At 31.7% G+C, this 21,820-nt stretch overlaps 1 protein-coding gene across 1 annotated transcript in view; it reads right to left on the bottom strand.

Annotated features, from left to right (window-relative positions):
• LOC114330318 (DNA-directed RNA polymerases I, II, and III subunit RPABC3) overlaps window positions 1–21,820 on the bottom strand; it is a 295,889-nt gene that overhangs the window by 265,902 nt on the left and 8,167 nt on the right. The gene's annotated exons all lie outside the window — the stretch shown is intronic.

The following is a 21,820-nucleotide window of genomic DNA, read 5'->3' on the forward strand; positions in this document are numbered from 1 at the left end:
CACGATACCGCCTGTGCAAGTTTGTGCAAAAAAATCGAATAGGAATAATTTACCTAACGGGGGCGGCCATACAGCCTGGACTATTTGCAGTTAAGTTTAATGGATGAATAATTTTTTTTTTCGAGAAAAATAAAAAGATATTTTTTTACAAATCTTGTAGGTATGTACCTATATTAAATAACATATTTTAGGGGAGTGCATTTAGATTTTCACTTCGGAAAAAATCAAACAAGATAAAACTTTTTGTAATTTCATTAAGAAATGTTTAATAAACAACATATCAAAAAGTTCTACTCGAGAAGTGGGTGCTTCATTTTTTATTAAACAAATGAACAGCGAAGTTAGATGTTTTTTTAAATAACTCCGAAAATATAATTTTTAGAAAAAAACTGACTTGACCATTGAAAAATTCAGAAAATTTTACAAAAAAAACCTTCTATAAAGATTTTTCTAAAATTAAATCTCTAGCTTCTGTAATTTTTTAATTATAACGCTAAAGTCACCCTTCTCACACACATTGGCGCACTGTAAACTAGCGTTGGAAGAAGTGCACGGTTGAGTTTTTTTAATGTAATTCTTTAACTAATGGATCAAAAGAAATTTTACAAATTGGACATGAAAGAAGATGAAATAAGCTATCTTATAGTTGTAATAAAAAGAAATAAAATGTATGGACATAAGTACGGTGTGGGCGGAAAGTGAGGCTTACATGAATTTTGTTTAAAAATGATTTAAAAATGTGTAACTAATACAATTTTACTTATAAAGCTCTCAAATTTGCACAACTTACGACTCAATCATCTTACTAAACGATGTTTCATTCAAAAAAAATCTCAAAAATTTAATTCAAATAATACGCTGTCTCAAAAAATGTAATTTTTGAAAACTTCGTAGTTCTACAGAATTCCTACCACTTTAAGACGGTATTACTCAAGTTTGGATAAACCTAATACAATTTTTTTGATAGTTTTTTAAAGCCTAGGATGTAATCTTTAAAAAACACTGAATTATTTTAGTTTAAAAATGAAATAAACAATTTCTTTTTGAGAAAACTAAGAAAGATAACAAAAATGTAATACAAAAACCGAAAATTACCAGCTGAAAAAATGTATATACAGAGTGATCAAAACTTTAATAATAAGCTTCAACAAGTCTGTAAAACTTACCTAAAATTAATTTAATAATAAGCTTCAACAATAATAAATGCTCAACAAAAAAATTTTTTTTAGCTCTTATACAGTATGTCTGTGTAACTTGGAACCTATTGATAACTTTTTTAATATCAGTTTTACGAAAAAAAGTTATTCTTTATAAAATACTCTGCATCGTATATAATATAAGATGCAACCATCAAATGTCAAATTTTGTTAAGTTTGTACGAGGTATGTCAAAAAATATGAATTTCACTCAAGAGTAAAGTACCTTTATATTTCACAATATCGAAAAATTTTATAAAGAAAAGTTGTTTGTAATTAAAAACTATGTTCCAATATGTAATTATATCCTTCTAATCGAAAATTGTTTTTTTTTAATATTGTTTCAAATTAATTATACCAAACATCATTAAATTTTCACTTATTATTTACGATAACTGATTTGTTATTAATTTTATTAAGAAAGTTATTCGTCATAAATAGCTGTGCATGGTCTAACACTTAATATGCAAATATAAAATATTATATTTTATCAATATTATACGAGGTATTATGTAAAAAAATTGCATAAAAGTGTAATTGCATATTGACACATCGTTTTTAATTCTGAACAACTTTCCATAATAACAATTTTCAGTATTATGAAAAATATAGGTATTTTACTCCTAACTGAAATTTTTATTTATTCACATACGAGTATCTTGTACAAAATTGATAAAAATTGATATTTTATGATTGCATTTAAAGTTTTAGAATATGCAGAGCTTCTTACTAAGAATAACTTTTTATTTATGATCCCATTGCAGCAATTTTTTGAATATTGAAGAGATAGATTTTGAATAATTTGTTCTTTCTTTCTAATACATTTTAATTTTTAATATTATTGTGAAAATTATTTGTTTATCTTTTTTTTAAGAATGAAATTCCATATTTGTTTGATTGGATTCTACTTGTTTTTCATTTAAATATCCGCCATTTTGAAATTAAAATTTTTAATCTTTAATTCAGATTCAACAACCTGTTAAAAATAAAGACAATACATGTTTTAGAAAAATGTTCTTTTTATGTTCTTTTTAGAAAATCCGCATTTTGGATCCGCCATTTTATAGTTTATAATGTTAACATTTAAGTTAGGTTTATCAAAGCTCTCAAAAATAAATATATGTAGAAATAAATACATTTTGTAAAGAAATTATGATTTTACAACTATTTTTTAAGTTATCCGCCATTTTGGATCTGCCATTTTATAATTTAAATTATCAAAATTTGATTCAGGTTCAGCAACCTCTCAAAAAATCCATATATTATGTAAACAAACACGTTTTATAAAAAAAATTCGGATTTTACAACTGCTTTTTAAGGAATTTTAGGAAAAAATCCGCCATTTTGAATCCGCCATTTTGAATTTGCAAATTGTAATGTCAGATTCGGGTTCAGCATAATCAAAACTAAAATAAAAACATTTTTTATCAAAATAAAATGTTGAATTCACCCATATTCTTGACATTATTTATACAAAACAATTGTTATTGTTTAAACAATTAATAAACAATTAGCGGCGAAATTTGTGAGTAGAACTTTTTACTTTAACATATTTATAAACTAACAAAAAAAGTTTTAGAAAAATATAGCCTTGTTTGATTTTTGAAACATTGTATCTTCTCGTTCTAATTGCACTCCCCTATTTATTTATTAACGTTATTATACATCTTATTACTGTTTTCCACATTATGTTTATGAAAAACCGGCCAATTAAGCAAAACCGGCGTTACCAGCATACGCCCTTTGGATTCTCGAAAGAAATCGCGAATTCGACACGTAGGTGCACCACGGAGAAAGGCAACACCGCGCCCTGCCCTAGGTCCTAGGAAGCGCAGAGAAAACGTCATGTGACCTAGACCCGATGACCTTGACCGTCGTTGCCATCACATCCAGCTGGATCGATCGACGAAAGTTCAGCGGAGGCGGTCGAGAGACGGAGACGGAAAATAGGGATCGGCGCACGCGCATTGACGATTTCTATGCACGATCCAGCGTTGCCACGTGAAGGGAAATTTCCCTTTTTGTGGGATTTTTTTAACAAAAGCGGAAAAAATTAACTCGAAGGGAATTTTTGCTCCACTCCAAATTGTAATGTATTAAAAACAGTCAAAAGATTTACTTGAAAACAATTATTATGACATATTATCTTCTCCCTCTAGTAGCAATTGAAATAATCAAACTGATCGAAGTTGAAGCTTAAAAATGGAAGCGAACCATTAAACTTAGTTTTTTGTGCTATTCTCAAATAAGCACACGAATTTTGAAAATTTTTATATACAGGGTGTTGTTTCAAGGTCACAATTACTTTATATCTTTTTGTTGATACGGACCCTGATTTTTTGGTGATTAGTAACTGGGTCGTTTCAAGCAGTAAATAAGTATTGAATATTTTTAAAATGAGTATTTATTCATTAACTTTAATAATTTATTATTAAAAGTTAATAATACCTTCTTTATAATCTCAAAGTTCTTTAAAATTTCAAGGTATGTACTTAATTTCAAAATTAAAGTCATTAAATTTTCCTATGCAAAAAATAGAAGCGAACCATTAAACTTAGTTTTGTGTGCTTGATTATTTCAATATAGGGGGTGTTGTTTCAAGGTCACAATGAATTTATATTTTTTGTTAATCCGGCCTGGATTTTTCTTGGGATCAGTAGTTGGGTGGTTTCGGTTCTAAATGAGACATATGTGTACTTAATATCAAAAAATCAATACAAGGTGGTTCTAAAGTTAAAGATTCGGAAAGGAATGGGAAAAATCGATAAAACCCTGTAACATCTAGAACCGCCTCAGTGAACTCTATTCATCATTCAAGCATTTCCGTTTCCCAATGAAAAATCCTGATAATGTTTTGAAAATACATACATATATGTATCCTGTTATTTGTTATAAAAAAATTTTTGTAAACGGGAGGGATTTTTTTCATAAAAATGGGAATTTTTACGGTAAATTGAGGGTTGAGGGAAAAGCTCTCTTGAAGGTTGGCAACACTGAGCGGAGGCGGAGGAGAGACGGAGACGGAAAATAGGGATCGGCGCACGCGCAACGCGCATTGACGATTTTTATGCACGATCCAATGGGAGCCGATGACGATATCCCCGAAGGGCGGTGTGTGAGAAGAAGAACACGGGTGGATTCGCCCCGATTATTATGAAATTTTTAAGGAAGTTACGGATGGAGACGTATTTCTAAAAGAAGCGTTTATTTTCATTATTATATACGCAGTTTTTATGTTAGCTACATATTTCAGGTGCAATAGATAATAAAAGAAAATTAACTTTGATATTTTTCGCTTGACATACATACTAGAGACTAGGACTAGAGCATATTATATTATTTGAACTATAGTACATTCTTTCACGGTTTTTGCTGTAAATTTTAAAGAACCGCTTGGATCGACATGAAATTTGGCATACGCATAGCTAACAAGTCAAAGAAAAACACTGATATGGTGTCGATGTGTGCTTTTGCCCTGGGGGTGACTTTCACCCCATCTCGGGGGTGAAAAAATATATGTCCAAGATAAGTCCCGAAATGGATAAACTGACTAATTTATAATGATAGTATAAACGTCACTGTCAGTGTCGAATTACCGACGCACTGTTGCCCCACTTTTGAAAGTTCGCAGAACTTTCGCAATCTTGGACCGCATTTGTTGCTACCTGTTTACCCCTACTGTGTGCTCTTACAGAACGTACTACTATTAAATATTGGCAGAACAAAAACAAAATACATGACAAACCTAGTGCCCAGTAACAATTTAAAAATTCAGAAAGACAAAGTAGAACTTTGAACTAGAAGTAGAACTCGATAATACATACATTTTGGACACGAAATTAGAATAGACAAGGACAACCAAACAGTTGGATTAAAGAAGAAAAGCACATTATAGGGTAACATATGGAGCTCTTAAAAACATATTTAAAGATAAAGACGTTAACACATCGATTAATCTGAAGCGGAAAGTCTTCGATCAGTTTGTTCTGTAAGGCTTTGGCCACACGGGCGATTTTTTACGGCGCCCATTGGTTTAACTACTAGTCCATTCTTTCACGGTTTTTGCTCTAAATTTTAAAGAACCGCTTGATTTGACATGAAATTTGGCATACGTATAGCTTACATGTCAAAGAAAAAAAGTGATATTGTGCCGATGTGTGCTTTTGCCCTGGCGGTGACTTTCACCCCCTCTTGGTGGTGAAAAAATATATGTCCAAAATAAGTCCGGAAATGGGTAAACTGACTAATTTTAAGTAACTTTTGTTCTATAGAGCTTTTTCGTCAAGTCAACACTTTTCGAGTTATTTGCGAGTGAATATGTTCATTTTTCAACAAAATAACCACTTTTTTGACGGTTTTTCGCAAATAACTCAAAAAGTAAGTATTTTGTCGAAAAAAACGTTCTTAGCAAAAATATAGCACATAAAAAAGTAAAAAAAAAATGGTGTACGCGTTAGGTCCCTGGATCTCGTAGAACCAGAGTTATAGCCAATAACATATAGATTCATATTCACCAAATTTCAAATAGAATATTTCGACGTGAAATATCCAAAAATTAAGCACTTTTTGGGGAAAACCCATTATAACTTTTTTAAAGTGTTTAAAACAAGCTTTATTTCTGTTTTTACAAAAAGTTTCTAGCATTAAATTTAAGCAAGTTACGCACAAAATAAAGTTGGTTCCTTTTGTTTTTGCAAAAAAAAATCGGGAAGACCACCCCCTAATTAGCAACTTAAATGAAATGTTCGTTACCGCTCCACAAATTATTTTACTTATGTTGTGTTTATATGATCTGTAAGTTTGATCGAGTCAAAGTGCTTATTTTTGAAAAAATTTGGTTTCAAAATAAAATTTTTAAAAATTTAAATTTTGAAAAATATGCTTTTTTTCAAAATAACTTAAAAATTGTTAGAGATACCAAAAATCTCGAAAAACAAAAAAAAATGATTTGTTTTTCTGAATACCATGTATTTTTTTGTTTTTCTGTTAGACAAAAATTGATTAAGATTTGGTGTTTCTAAATTTGCATACATTCGTGATCAGTGACGCGTTCAACCCGTTTTAACTACAGCCCTTTCAATAATAAGGACTTTGAACCGATGAAACTTACAGATCATATAAACAATATATACACGAGTCAAGAAACTTGTGAAGTCGTAAAGATTAAGTTCATTTAAGATACTAATTAGGGGGTAATTTTCTCGATTTTTTTACCAAAACCAAAAGGGACTAACTTTATTTTGAGCGTAACTTGTTTAATTTTGATGCTAGAAAATTTTTTTTATAAAACAAAAATAAAGATTTTTTTAAACACTTTAAATGAATTTTCCCCGAAATGTGCTTAATTTTTGGTTATTTCACGTTAAAATACTCCATTTGGAATTTGACGAATATGAACCTATTTTTCATTAGCTATAACTATGCTTTTACTAGGTGTAGAGACGTGATATATACACCATGTTTTTAAATTTTTTACAGGCTATATTTTTGGTAAGAATGTTTTTTCGACAAAATACTTACTATTTGAGTTATTTACGAAAAACCGTCTAAAAGCGTGGTTATTTTGTTGAAAAAATGAACATATTCACTGTCAAATATCTCGAAAAGTATTGACTTAGTGAAAAAAAACTCTATAGAACAAAAGTTACTTAAAATTAGCCAGTTTATTCATTTCCTGACTTTCTTTGGACGAATATTTTTTCACCCCCAGGGCAAAAGCACATATCGGCACAATATCACTTTTTTTCTTTGACTTGTTAGCTACGTGTATGCCAAATTTCATGTCAATCCAAGCGGTTCTTTAAAATTTAGAGGTTTTGCAATATTTTACCGTTAAAGAACGGACTATATTACCTCCTCCAACAATTTTAGATGAAATGATTTCATTAGTCAGACCAATGGACACCGTAAATTATCACGCCATAAAAAATCGTCCGTGTGGCCAAAGCCTAAGTAATACCTACGGTGAGGACTCACTGTCACTAAGACTAAGAATAGTCCAAGGAAGGAAAGAGTGTTCAATGCGAGAAGGATCAATAAAAGACAACAAACGAAGACCCACGATGTAACGATTCAAAAATCTTTTATTTTATTTTAATTTCATTTAATTCGGAAAGCAGTAACTTTTATGCGACACTTGTATCATATAAGTTAAATTAGGGAAGCCATATTGGTGAAGACTTCTATAGAAACCGTCAAAAGTTACAGGTCGACATCCGCCAACGAGAGGAATGGCACAGAGGGAACATACAACCAAGGCTGCAGGGTTACACATGGTACACAAACATAAAATTGCAGAAAGGAGCATAGTCCATTGAAATGTTACATTTAGTGTGCATTTCTTAGAGGAGTCAATTTTATTTTTTTAATGTGTAGGGGGGTTCAGTAAAAGCTTAAGTTCAAGTTTTTGGGGTTGAGGCCCTTGTCCCCCGGCCGCTATCTTGGAAAAAGAGGTGCAAAGGGCTTTCGCGCTGTATCTCGTAAACTAGCTACCCTATAGAAAATTTAATTTCACATAAAATGAAGAAAATTAAATTTTCTACAATTTTATATCTATTACTTTTTATCGTAAAGTGACCAACAAAAAAGTTATAAACAAAAATAAGAGAAAATTCTGTAAGAAATTTCCTTTTGGAGGTTATAACGTTTTTTACTTTCATTTCACAATAAAATAACATCATAGCGATTTTGTAGAGGATTTTTCAATAAACAATTTTCACTATAAAGTTGTTTAATTTTATTTATTATCTAGGTTTTACAGCGCTCCAAACTTGACCAGATTCTCGAATTCTCGTAGAAAAATAATGCTTTTCTATCTATATATTAGACGAGCGGCATTAACCGTTATGCCAACCACGAAAATCAAATTTAAGGTGAATGATCAGTTTTGGTCTATTTTTATGTTTTCGAGGTCGCTGAATCCGAATATGAAGTTTATTTTTATCTAGAGTTGGTGGAACATGTTAAAAAAATAAATTTTATACAAAAATGCCAAAAATGAATTTTGATGATTTTTCAAATTTACCTCGCTGTATCTTTGGTCGCTGTAAATATTTCCTTTTAAAAAATTTACTGTGTCATCTTTGAAGTATGTAGATAACAATGAAATTTGTCCAAAATGTTTAAACACATTAAAAAAGGAGTTGTTAATTTATTAACATTTTGTCATCATATTTCGTTAGTTTCATGTTTACTTAAAAAAGTTGAGTGACAATATTTTTAGTTTATAATTTTAACCAACACAACAATAAAATATAGTTCATGAAGAAGTTTTTTGGAAAATTTTAAGTCAAAATATATAATAGGAAAAAAGTTATGTTACTTCATATACAAACGGCACACCCCAAAAAACGCTTATATCTCGGGATCCTGACCACGGTGTAGTGAATGGCTAATTTTTATCATACTTTATGATTTTGATATCAAAAATCGTTGTTTTGCTCTGCTTAAGAATTTTGCATGTTGCGGTTGCGTCATTCTTCTTCTGAAGCGGCGAATTTTTCCTCAAACAACTTCTTGGGCCTTTTCTATATACAGGGTGATCAACTTCTGTGACAAAGTCCAATATATCTGTTATTAAACAATATATCAAAAAAAGTTGTTAATAAAAGTTATAGACACCTTTAATGTACACATTTTAAAATTAGTGAGAAATATACAGGGTCCTCCATAACACGGTGCCAAACCAAAGTTATGTTTTTTTAAATGGAACACCCTATATTTTATTCAAAATCTGGTTTCTCTATATTTTTCTGATTAAAAATATATAACACTTGTCTAGGGTTATACTGAGTGTTTCAAAGTTATGAGCACTTTTATTAAAAAATCATACTGATTTGATCGCCCTGTATGTTTCTAACGGTGTAATATAAACTTATTTTCTTAATGCTTTTGACTGTCAATATTAAAGTAGTTTTGCAACAGTGTACAATTTTTTTATAACTACACAAATTGTATACAGGGTAAGTCAAAATGTAAATACAATATTTTTTTCATAATTTTAAATGGAACACCCTGTATTTTATATTATTATCGAAAAGTTCTATCACTATACTTACATATCTTTTAAATATTCCCTATACCTAAAGTTATTAGTTTTCGAGATATTTTAGTTTTATTGTTGCTAACAATATGTATTACTTAGTTATTAACAACAATACTTTAATTTATAAAAAAAAAAACTAAATTAAATAAAAAAAATATTCAACGTACTTCTTATGTTATAAAAGGTGTTCAAAATGACCTCCCATAACGTCTACACAAGCCTGGAGACGAGTTTCGAAAGACCTACTGATGTTTGTAAGCATTTGTTGTGTAACACTTTAAAAGGCGTTTTGAATCCTTATTTTCATATCAACTATTGTAATATACACTACGTCTTTAATATAACCCCAAAAAAAAATTAACTTCGTTTAATTCTGGTAATCTGGGTGGCCAGTGAACTGGCCCATCTCTTCCTATCCATCTTTCAGGAAATAGTTCATCGAGTTCACCGTTGACAAGTTCGTTGTGGTGAGCAGGGGCTCCGTCGTGAAGGTACCACATATGTTGGCGGATGTTTAATGGTACATTTTCAAGTAGAATAGGTAAATGATTCACTAGAAAATTTAAATACACCTCACCATTTACCGATTCCTCAAACAAAAAAGGACCTATAACGTAATTGCCTATAACGTAATGATTCCACCCCAAACATTTAAGGACCATCTCGTTTGACTATAAATTGTGTCTGTTTACACTACAATTTTTGTGGAATGTTGCCTCGTCTCCAAAAAAAAGAAACAAACTCAAAAAAATCTCTCTGTATAACTATTTGTTGTTGTGAACATTGACAAAATTGTACTCTTCGTTCGAAATCATCCCCAACAAGTTCCTGACGTAATTGTACATGATATGGGTGCATGTTGTTTTTATTGAATATGTTTTGGATAGATCCATAACTTATATCTTGCTCTCTTGTAATATTTTGAATACTTGTATGAGGATTTTCCGTAACAAGCAGTAAAACATTTAATTCATTTTCATCCGTAATAATAATTTTTGTTTTTTCCTTTGCTTCATAAACAGAACCAGTACGATTAAACCTGTCTAATAAGTTGTCAAATGCTCTCTTATTGGGTTGTTGACGCTGTGGATACCGTTCCTTATAAATTCTTGTGGCAACTAATGAGTTTTTGAAACACTCTCCTAAAATCTATATCATGTCTGTCATTTTTTCACGACTAAAATTCATTGTTAGGTAACAATTATAACAATATGGCAAACAATTATAATCAATAACAAAAATAAAAACGTACAAATAATTAAAATCTTACATCTGACAGTTCTTGTGTCAATTATTTCAAAGCCACCTTAAACAAGAACTTACAGCAATTTATAGTTCCCATTTCTTCGCGGAAAATTAATATGATTTTGTTAGTAAATATAAAATTGTCGTTATTGTATAGAATTTACCATAAACTTGAAGAAAAAATGGAATGCAGTCTAATTTTAATTATCATTAACAAACTCATTGGAGGTTTCTAATATTAAGGGTAATTAATTTACTGTAATAAATGTAGCTATGAGTTATCAACAATAAAACTAAAATATCTCGAAAACTAATAACTTTAGGTATAGGGAATATTTAAAAGATATGCAAGTATAATGAAAGAACTTTTCGATGGTAATATAAAATACAGGGTGTTCCATTTAAAAATATGAAGAAAATCTTTTATTTGCATTTTGACTTACCCTGTATACAATTTGTGTAATGATAAAAAAATTGTACGTTGTTGCAAAACTACTTTAATATTGACAGTCAACAGCAGTAAAAAAATAAGTTTATATTATACCGTTAGAATCATACAGGGCGATCAAATCAGTATGATTTTTTGATAAAAGTGCTCATAACTTTGAAACACTCAGTATAACCCTAGACAAGTGTTATATCTTTTTAATCAGAAAAATGTAGAGAAACCAGATTTTGAATAAAATACAGGGTGTTCTATTTAAAAAAACATAACTTTGGTTTGGCACCGTGTTTTGGAGGACCCTGTATATTTCTCACTAATTTTAAAATGTGTACATTAAAGGTGTCTATAACTTTTATTAACAACTTTTATTCATATATTTTATAATAACAGATATATTGGACTTTGTCACAGAAGTTGATCACCCTGTATGCTTAGAGTTATAAGTTTTATAGTGGGAAGAAAGGTCAAAAACAGATTAATAATAGCATGGGAATGTTAAAATCATAATAAATTGTATGAATAAAAAATATATATAGATAGAAAAGTAAGCCTAACTTTTGTTTTTATTGTATCCCTATGAGCATTCGAGAATCTGGTCAAGTTTGGAGCGCTGTAAAACCTATATAAATAAATAGAATTAAACAACTTTATAGTGGAAATTGTTCGCTGAAAAACCCTCTACAAAATTGCTATAATGTTATTTTATTTTAAAATGAACTGAAAAAAAGTTATAACATCCAAAAGGAAACTTGTTAAAAAAAATTTACATATTTTTGGTTATATCTTTTTTGTTGGTCACTTGACGATAAAAAGTAATAGAAACAAAATTGTGGAAAATTTAATTTGCTATATTTTATGTTTAATTAGATTTTCCGTAGGGTTGGTAGTTTACGAGATATAGCGCGAAACCCCTTTGCACCCCATTTCCAAGATGGCCCCGGGCCATCAGACAAGACAGAAAAGACCGGGGGACAAGGATGGCGACCCCAAAAACTTGAACTCAAGCTTCTACTGATCCCCCTACACATTAAAGAAATAAAATTGACTCCTCTAACAAATGCAAGGTACGGCCTAAAAAATGTAACATTCTAATGGACTAAGTGTAGAGATATTTTATAATAGTGGCGAATATGTAAGTATTTTTTTATATTAGGTGAATATACATCTGTATTCCTGGCAGATATTTATGCAATCTTATATTATGCAAACCTTTGCTTGACACAACAAAGGAGAAAAAATTAGGTTCGGTCATATATCATGCATGGATATAACAGGTATGTGAAAAGAGTGTGGGAAGCTAAATCAATAGGACAAAACAGAAGGGACAGACCAGGATATTACAAAATAAGGGTAAAGCTTGGCAAGAAGCAACACAAATATTGAAGAACAGAAAATAATGGAGAAAATTCATCAAAAAGCTAGACTAATCTTCCTTAACAACTAACAGTAGAAAAGAAATTATTATGTATGCATGTACATTGTGCAAGAGAAATTAACAAGAGATCTTTTGAATTTTAAATAGTCAAGTGGCTATTACAAGCCCCAAGATGGTGACTAGGATAGTATGGGAGTGTCAAGAACTTGACAGGGTGGCACAGCATAACAGTCACAGACTGGTATGGGTTAGGCATGTAAACAACAAGCAGGGATCACAATCATAGCTATATACTATATATTATGGTACCTTTCAACCAGCTGATACAGGCTGCTACAGCCTGTATCAGCTGGCGGAAAGGTACCATATATATAATGGTACTATGGTACCTAATTTTGACAGTGGGTTTATCCCATTTGTTATCAATAAATAAATAAATAAAAAATAAATTAACTATGAGGGAATACCGATCTACTTTTTGCAATTACAAAACAGAAATGATAGGTAAACCCAGCATAGAAACAATAGATTTTCAGAAAGAAGAGGAAGATCCCCATGAATATGCCAAAAAAGACAAAATAAAAGAAGTTTTTACAATATAAAGGCTAACAAAATAGATGATGTAACAACAAAATTGTTTAATACGAAATTAATACAGTGTTTGAAGTTTCTTACACATATATTTTTTTAATATATTTTGAGAATGAACTCCAAATACTAAAATAAGTTCTTTATTACTATATTCCATTCCATAACATCTTTCCTTTCTGTTCTTGCTCCCCATACACATTAAGAAATCAACTGCTTTGGTGAAAATAGCTGACTCTTAGTAACCAAAAGTAAAAAACTCATATTATCATAACATTAATTTATCTTTGCAAATATTGCTCACTATTGGCAAATTATCATTAAATTCGAAGTTAGATTTTTTTTTAGTCAGAAGTATATTTAATTTATTTTAATGATCATTGACTTGGGTCAAATGTGCAAACTTTTGTTTGCATATAATGCACATTTTATAGGCAAATTTCTGATAAGAATTAGAATATCCACTGAGAAATCGCTATTTCTATGTTAGTAGGTTTGTTCAGTACTATAAAATATTTTTTTATGTCAAACTGGAAAGAGACAGTTTACTCATGAATATTTTCCAAAGCTATTACCCTAATTTCTTTGTTATGAATGACAGACAAAATTCCATTCATTTGTAAAATATTTAAAAAAGTTGAACATTGTGTTTTAAATGTATGAAGATTGACCAAAAATTTTCATTGAAAAATATTTTCATTGTGAATTACTTCAATAATTTCTTCAAATCTTCACATCTATAGCAATCAATATCCTCCAAAAATATTGGCCTGTCCTGCTAATTGTTTATTGGTCATTTCCTTCTATTAACTGCAGGAGTTATATTCTCACCAAGGTATCTGGCATCTAGGGGTCGCCAAGTTCTTGAAAATTTCAAGATCTTGTCTTGATTTCAAGACAAGATCAAGACAGGAAGTAATTCTAGATTTCAAGACAAGACAAGAAATTGTATGTCAATACCAAGATTTCTTGTCAAGAAAACAAGAAATCTTGAAATATCTTCACTAATATTGAAAGCTCTAATGCCTGGTTGCACCAACAGATCTTAAGCTCCAGCTTAGCTAAGCTCTACTTATAGATAGGGCCTCCTTGAGTATCACTTACGTTGCACCATAATTTTAGATTCTTACCTTATTATCAATTATATCTATTATTATATTATGGTATTCTTATTGCAATATATTATAATTATATTATATTAATTCTTATGATATTCTCGACTTAAGCTTAAGTTATGTTGGTGCAACCGGGCATAAGACGTGTTTATTTGTGAAAAAGATAACTTATTTTAACATAACATAATTTAATTTATTGAACACTATTTTTGCTAAAACGAAAAATGTAAATTAAAAAACAAAAATGATTCTTAAGCGTCGATGACACGGGGTGAGTTTGCATGCTGCTAGCGAACTAACTGGCTTGTATTTAGCTTATAAAGTAGCCTTGTGTCATCGAACTTTTTTACTAACCGCTAGTGACTATCCGATTGTAAAAAATCTGCGAGCAAAATAGAAAACCGGTCTAATTTTTCGCTATTCGCTGGCGTGTTAGCTTGTAAGCTGGTTAACTAGCTTTGTGTCATTATTGCTGCTAGTAAACTGGTTGCCAATAGAGTGTCTACGAGTTTGTAGCTTCAACAAAAATGTCAACGGAATTAGTTCGCGCGGGCGTAGTTATTTTAGCTAATGCAGTCAAGAATGTTTTACAACGAAACTAAAGAAAAACTTAAAGCAGAAAAGAAAATGGGTAAAATCATGGATAGGAAAACGCGATAAATGGTGCTTACTAAGATTTATTGAAAGAATTGGAGGAAGAATAACTTTGGCTTATAAAAATAATGTTGAGAACAAATAGTTTAACATTTGATGATTTGATTCCATTTTGCTAGCTAGTTGGCTACTGAGCGGGTGTAAAGTTGTTTGTCATCGACACTCGCTAAATCGCTCACTCGCTAGCTTTTAAACTCGCCAACTAGCAGCTTGTAAACTAGCCCCGTATCATCGACGCTTTATCTAATCCAGTTGAAAATAAAATTGCAAACTAGATTTTATTTTAAATAACAAATTTAGCACATTTTTAAATCGGAATTAGTAAGTCATGATTTAAGGCAGAGCAACTGCACATCAAATTATGCCTTCGTCAGGAAACAAATGCAGATCGGGGACTCCCCGGAGTCAAGAGCTAGTGGCAGTGGAGGCCCTGATAGGCCTGATAGCACCCAACTCAATAAAAAGGTCGCCGGGGAATCAAAAAATTTCAAGATATTGAAACTTGTTTGATATAAGATGTCAAGAAAACGTCAAGACAAGATTTTTTTTTCCTTGATTCCTTGATTTTTTTCAAGACAAGAAAAGAAGTTGTTATCAAGACAAGAATTCTTGTCTTGTCGACCCCTACTGGCATCTCCCACTTTGTTTGTGTTTGTTCCAATCCTGTTTCTGTTTTGTTACCCATTTATTTATGTCTTTTACATTACATACCTAACTCTACCTGTCAGTTGTGAGCACCAGGACTGGGTGGATTGGGTAGCTCGGAAGCTGTGTTCATGTTTACAGCTGGTCTCAAGCCCAGATGAAAGAGGGAGGTTAATGATCCAATTTAGCAACCTATCCATTGTAAAACATCACAAGACTCAAAGAACCGATTTTTAATTCCATTTTCAGCATTTCCCTACTTCAGTTGTGAGCACCAGGACTGGGTGGATTGGGTAGCTCGGAAGCTGTGTTCATGTTTACAGCTGGTCTCAAGTCCAGATGAAAGAGGGAGGTTAATGATCCAATTTAGCAACTTATCCATTGTAAAACATCACAAGACTCAAAGAATCGATTTTTAATTCCATTTTCAGCATTTTCCTACTTACTCAATTTTGACAATAAAAAATTAAATAATTCTTTAACATTTAAACACAAAAACAACTTTTTTATCTTTGATACATCGCACCCTCAGTAATATAAGGCTCAACTCAAAATTTGTGTTAACTGTGATTTTAAATGATATGGGCATAAAATGAAATTCTCTACCGGTTAGCGTTGACCAGGGTTGCCAGATGAAATTTCAGAATATCCCTAGACGGGAGCTTCAATTTTCCCTAGAAATCCCTAAATCGTATTAATTTGACCTAAAAAAGAAGAAATTGACAGATGACAGCTGTCAATTTAATGTATAACCTATTAAACACTGTGTTTAATCCACTTTAATCATTGATTAGGTAATGTTTTAATGTTTACTTAGGAATATTTATGTGAGGGAACAATAAATAATGACAATAATAATAATATTTGAACAAAAAGATATTTAATAACAACAAAAATGGCGCCAGCACAGTTTAATAAATCCCTAGATTTCAAAAAGATCCCTCCAGAGCTCCAAAAGCTTCAAAAAATCCCTAGATTCGGGGAAAATCCCTAGACATGGTAACCCTGGCGTTGACAGAGGGAGAAAAGAACATGAATGGTTCGGTAAATATATTTATGCCTCTCTCTCACTCTCCCCATCCACCTCTGGTTTTTACTGCTACAAGAGAGCAATTAGTAACATGTCTTTCTATGACGAAAATCCTGGTTAGTTTGTGTTTTAACATTTTGTATTATATACAATAGTTTTTAGTTGAGCCGTTATATTATGCAAAATATAATAAATAAATGGGTCTAATTCATAATGCACTCACCGGCACAAAATTCCGCCACCCAAAATGTTTGATTAAGTTTGATAATTTATAACTTTATTATTTGTACTCCGATTTTCAAGATTCTTGCATAAGTTTGTAGGTACATGTATTGGTATTGTTTGGTATTATTCCGGTAACACAAAAATTTTGCTTGCATTGCATTATACGGGGGTGAATGAAAGTGTTGTATTTCCTCCTAACTTTAAAACATTCTGTGCAAAAATGGAAGGGCTGGTTTTGTTTCACAGTCCTGTCATATTATCCCGGAGGCATCACTTAAGTTTTGTTTTTTGAATTATCCGAATATCTCTTTTCTTGTAAGAGCTGTACCATTTTTTGTAAATAAAAACACTGATTGACTCATAAAATAGAGGTTGGATTGATAAGATTAGAATGGCCCGTATGCAGCCCAGATCTCAATCCTATTGAGTATTTATGGGATGAATTAAAAAAAGCTATTCACTGTCATCCTAGGCCCCCAGAGAATTTGGTACAGTTATGGCCCTGGTAGAGGAATATCGGGCTATTCTAAGGCAAGGATAACACATCTTTATTCGACACCAAACAGATTGCGAGCAGTAGTTGCTGCAAGAGGTGGACATACCCGCTATTGAATTGTTTGGTTTTGTTGTTAATTTTGTTTTGTTTTGTTAATTTTAGTGAGTTTGATATTTTTAATTAAAAAAAACCTTCAAAGCAGTGTTTTTATTTACAAGAAAAGAGATATTTGGATAATTCAAAAAACAAAACCTTAGTGATACCTTCAGGATAATACAAAAGGAGTATGAAGCAAAATCAGCCCTCAAAATTTTTCCACAGAATTTTTTAAAGTTAAGAGAAAATACAACGCTTCCATTTACCTCCGTATAATGCCATCTAAGCAAAAAATGTTTGTTACCTTAACCCTTAAATACTAACATCTTAAATCAATGACGTAAACACTAACTAACTGCCTGACAGATGGGTTTAACATTTTACTGGTTATTTTTTTTTTGTTTTAATATTTTAGTGCAAAAATATATTTGGATGACTTATTGAAAGTATTACTTATCTAAAAAAAACACAGTAATTGATCTAGTTTTTCTGTATTTATTGAAATAATAAACATTATAACAAGAATGGAAGGTTTGTGCGACTTTTTATTCCTGAAAAAAAGTGTAATGAAAATTAAAAAAATTAAAGAATCTTGATAAAAATTTATAATCCAGTTAAAAAAAGAGTAATAAACACGAAAATAAAAAACTGGGGCACATTATGTTTAATGACGAATTGGGCACAAACACTAACACCCCATCTATTAGACGGAAATCACACTTTGAGTCTAAATATCTTTCGAATAACAACCTGCCACAAATTTCCGAATTCAATACAGTGGAACCCCGATAAGTCGGCCCCCGATAACCCGGAAGTCCGGCTAACCCGGACCGATTTTTATCAGACAAACATTACAACAATAAAAATATATATCCTTTATGCTGGATTTTCCAATTTCTTTTCAACATCTTAAAATATTTTCTTTTATCTTTCCTTATAAACATATTGTTCGAATACTATAATATCTACGGTGACCATATGTACTTATTTAAGTAGGACAGTACTTATTTTTAAATATTGTCCTAATGTACTTTAAAACTTTTCTAAGGACACGCGAATGTACTTATTTTTTCCAAAAAATGAATATTTTTATCTTTTACTACTTTTAAACCGATTTCTTTGTATATGTTCCAGGTATTGCAGCTTTTGTGTCTTGATGGTTTCCAATATTTCCATTCTTTTGTTGACTCTTCTCATGACTTTGTTGTTTATTACAGGCTCGGTTTATCCATGCTATCTTCAGGTACCTTCACCCACAGTTCAAATGCTTTCAACTTTTTAGTAGTCGACGCGTTAATTGACCATGCTTCTATCCCGTAAACCTGAGTCGAGAAAATATAACACCTTGCCAGCCTAACTCTCAAGTTTTAATTATTTCAGTTCTCTTGCACAAACTACCTTTCTCATTTTATTGAAGTTGGTTCTTGCCTTCTCTATTCGAACTTTGATTTCTTTGGAGTAATCGTTTGTGTGATTAATCATTGTGCCAAGATAGTTGTAGTTTTCAACTTGTTCTAAAGTTTTACCTTTAATTGTCAGGCTTTTATCATTATTTTGGGTTTTTGATATCCTCATAAATTTAGTTTTCTTGATGTTTACTGATAATCCATATTGTTCTCCATACTCAACTATCTTGTTCATTAGCTTTTGGAGGTTGTCCGCTATTATGATAGTGTCGTCCGCATAGCTAATGTTGTTAATCAGCCTTCCATTAGGTACCTTTATTCCTGCTGTTTCTCCCTAAGAACTTTTTTCATAATTTCTTCAGAGTATGCATTTAATAGTAGTAGTGACAATACACACCCCTGTCGCACTCCTCTTTTAATTTCGAACTCTTCTGATGTGTGTTCGCTAATGCGTATGTGTGTGTGCTGTTTATAATATAGATTTGTTATAATTCAAAGGACATTGTATTATAATTGTTTTGCTTTGAGGACGTCCATTAGCTCTTTGTGGCGGACTTTATCGAAATCCTTGTTGTAATCTATGAAACAGACGAACATATCCTGGTTTACATCCAAGCATCTCTGGATTAGTAGTGTGAATCCAAAGTGGGTTTCTTCAATATCCATATCAAGTGTTTGGTAAATGCGTTTATGAATGATCTTTAAAAACATCAGGCTTATGGTGCGGTGGTCGTACACAAAACTTCACTGCACAAGTAAAACATTTTTACACAAAATGTGTACATACCTAGAAAACTGGAGTACAAATTTTCATGAATTTAAACTATTCAAAACTCGGCGAAGTTACTTCGCCAAAGTTGACCGAAGTCCGAAGTACCCTCTCTCTCTACACACTCGTTCTACTTCACGATTAAGTGCGACACCGACAAAGAGCGGTGCGATACCGACAAAGATCCCATTGACCAGACCGACAGAGAATGGAAGTAGAACGAAGTGAGGCAAAGTTACACTAGGTGGCCGTCTACACTCTCGTACTTGTTGAACCTCGATCGACTTCGGCGAGAGTGTGGAGCTCGCATAAGAAGTGAAATAACATGGAACGATGTTTGTTCGAACGATGCTCGAAGCTTTTAAATTGTATATCAAGGCAACCATGTTAAACGAAGATCAACTCTTTGACGAACTGGGAATTTTGAAAGACGTGGCTACAAGTGAAAAAATTGCTTAGTGTAACAGAGAAGAAAAAATAGTCAGGATCGATGGCTTAAAGTTTTTAAGTGTGTAGATCAATTCAAACTGAAAAACTTACATATATTATGCGAATTTATTTTTTGTCTTCCGAGTACATACTAGTGCAGCTATCGATCATTTATTTTCTGTAATAAATAATTATTATTGGACGTCAGAAAAGTCACAAATGTCCATATCCACTCTCAAGGCAGAGATGCTGGTGTACGCAAATTTTGATGAGACTTGTATGAAATGTTTCATTTACATACTTCAGTCGAAGCCGGACCTTCTTAAATTAATTTTAAGTTCAGAAAAATATGAATGATGCAAAAAACCGGAAGAAGATGAGGCTATTCCAGGTCCTTCATCTAAAAACTCTTAATTACAGGCTTGTAACTTTTTCAAAGTTAGTGTAATGTGTTATATTTAGTTTAATTGATATAATTTTTTATGTTTAGCTACATAGTTTATTTATTTTTAATGCCAAAAAGTTATATTTGTCCAATAACAAGATACATTTTGCGTTTTTAATACATTTTTGTTTTTTGTACTTTTTTTTCTTTAAAAAGATATGGTCACCGTAAAATATCTTATATTTTTCAGGCTAATTTTATTTATCATAATAAAATTTCTTCATAAAAATTTGTTGCTTTAGCGAATTCCTATGTAGTTCATTCGTTTCAATTTTCAATGTCAAACACATTATACAATGAGAGATAATGCGTATTTGCGTAATTTGATACATAATTAGGGTTACCATACGTCCGGATTTCGTCCGGACAGTCCGGATTTGAAAGACACGTCCGGATTTTTTCTTTACTAAAAAAAAATGGAAAATACTAGGCTTAACGGTGGGAAATTTCATTATGCGCAGCACCTTAGGTCTAAAGTATGTTAAAACAGAGGTGTATTATAATTACAGAGGTGTATTATTTTTTTATAATACCTATATGTATTTTAAACTGGCAGATATTTTCGATGTTAGTTGCATCTTGTAGCGAAACAGCTGTAATTTTAATTATGCCATATGCATGTCGCATATATGTACAATGTAGAGGTAGCAACACAGTCAAATTCACATTTTACATTTTCTACAACCCTTTGGACTACCCTGTCCGGATTTGGCCTTAATAAATTATGGTAACCCTATACATAATATACCTTAGTAAAAATGACTGGCATGGCAGACAACGCTTGTCGTGTTATCGAAACCAACAGACATCTGTAGTATCCTTTATTTACTTGAAACTGTCTAGCATTGTTTAGAAAAGACTATTAAAAAATTATTTTTCAAACAATGGTCTTAGTCTTCACAACATAAGTTGGTTCTCGTTGCGAGACGGTATTGTGTGTGTGTAGTAAAGTCGCATTGTTCGTTCCATTCTGTAATCGTTCGTAAATATATTCAGATTTTGTGTTTGCGATTTTTTGTCTACGTAATGGCAATAAAACTTAAAATGTTGTTTTTGTTTCAAAATGATAACAAAAGACAGTTTGGAAAATTGGTGCAAAGCTAAGAAAGCTAAAAATGAGACTCTCGACGAAGCTTTGTATGTGCAGAACGCATACGTGGTTTACAAGTGTCTGTGTGCCAATTATAACGGAGTTTATCTGTAAGCATACCATATTTTAATAATTTTTACCATTTTCTCCGGCTAACCCGAATTTTCGATAACCTGGATCGGCCGCGGTCCCGATTAATCCGAGTTAACGGGGTTCCACTGTACTACTAAATAACAACCCAACTTAAAAAGTCATAAGCGGGTGACCGTCAAAATTTTCTAGGAAGGGAAATATCCCACTTTCAAGAAGCGATGCTGTCTGAGAGACGGGGTGTTAGTACTTAAGGGTTAATAATAAAAAACAACATCAATACATGTACCTACAAACTGATGCAAGAATCTTGAAAATCGGAGTACAAATAATAAAGTTATAAATTCTTAAACTTGATCAAAAATTTTGGGTGGCGGAATTTTGTGCCGGTGAGTGTAGATCGCTATTTTGCATAAACAGTGACAGGGTATTAGTAA

The sequence above is a fragment of the Diabrotica virgifera genome, chromosome 6 (assembly GCF_917563875.1).
Source record: "Diabrotica virgifera virgifera chromosome 6, PGI_DIABVI_V3a".
Lineage (NCBI taxonomy): Eukaryota > Metazoa > Arthropoda > Insecta > Coleoptera > Chrysomelidae > Diabrotica > Diabrotica virgifera.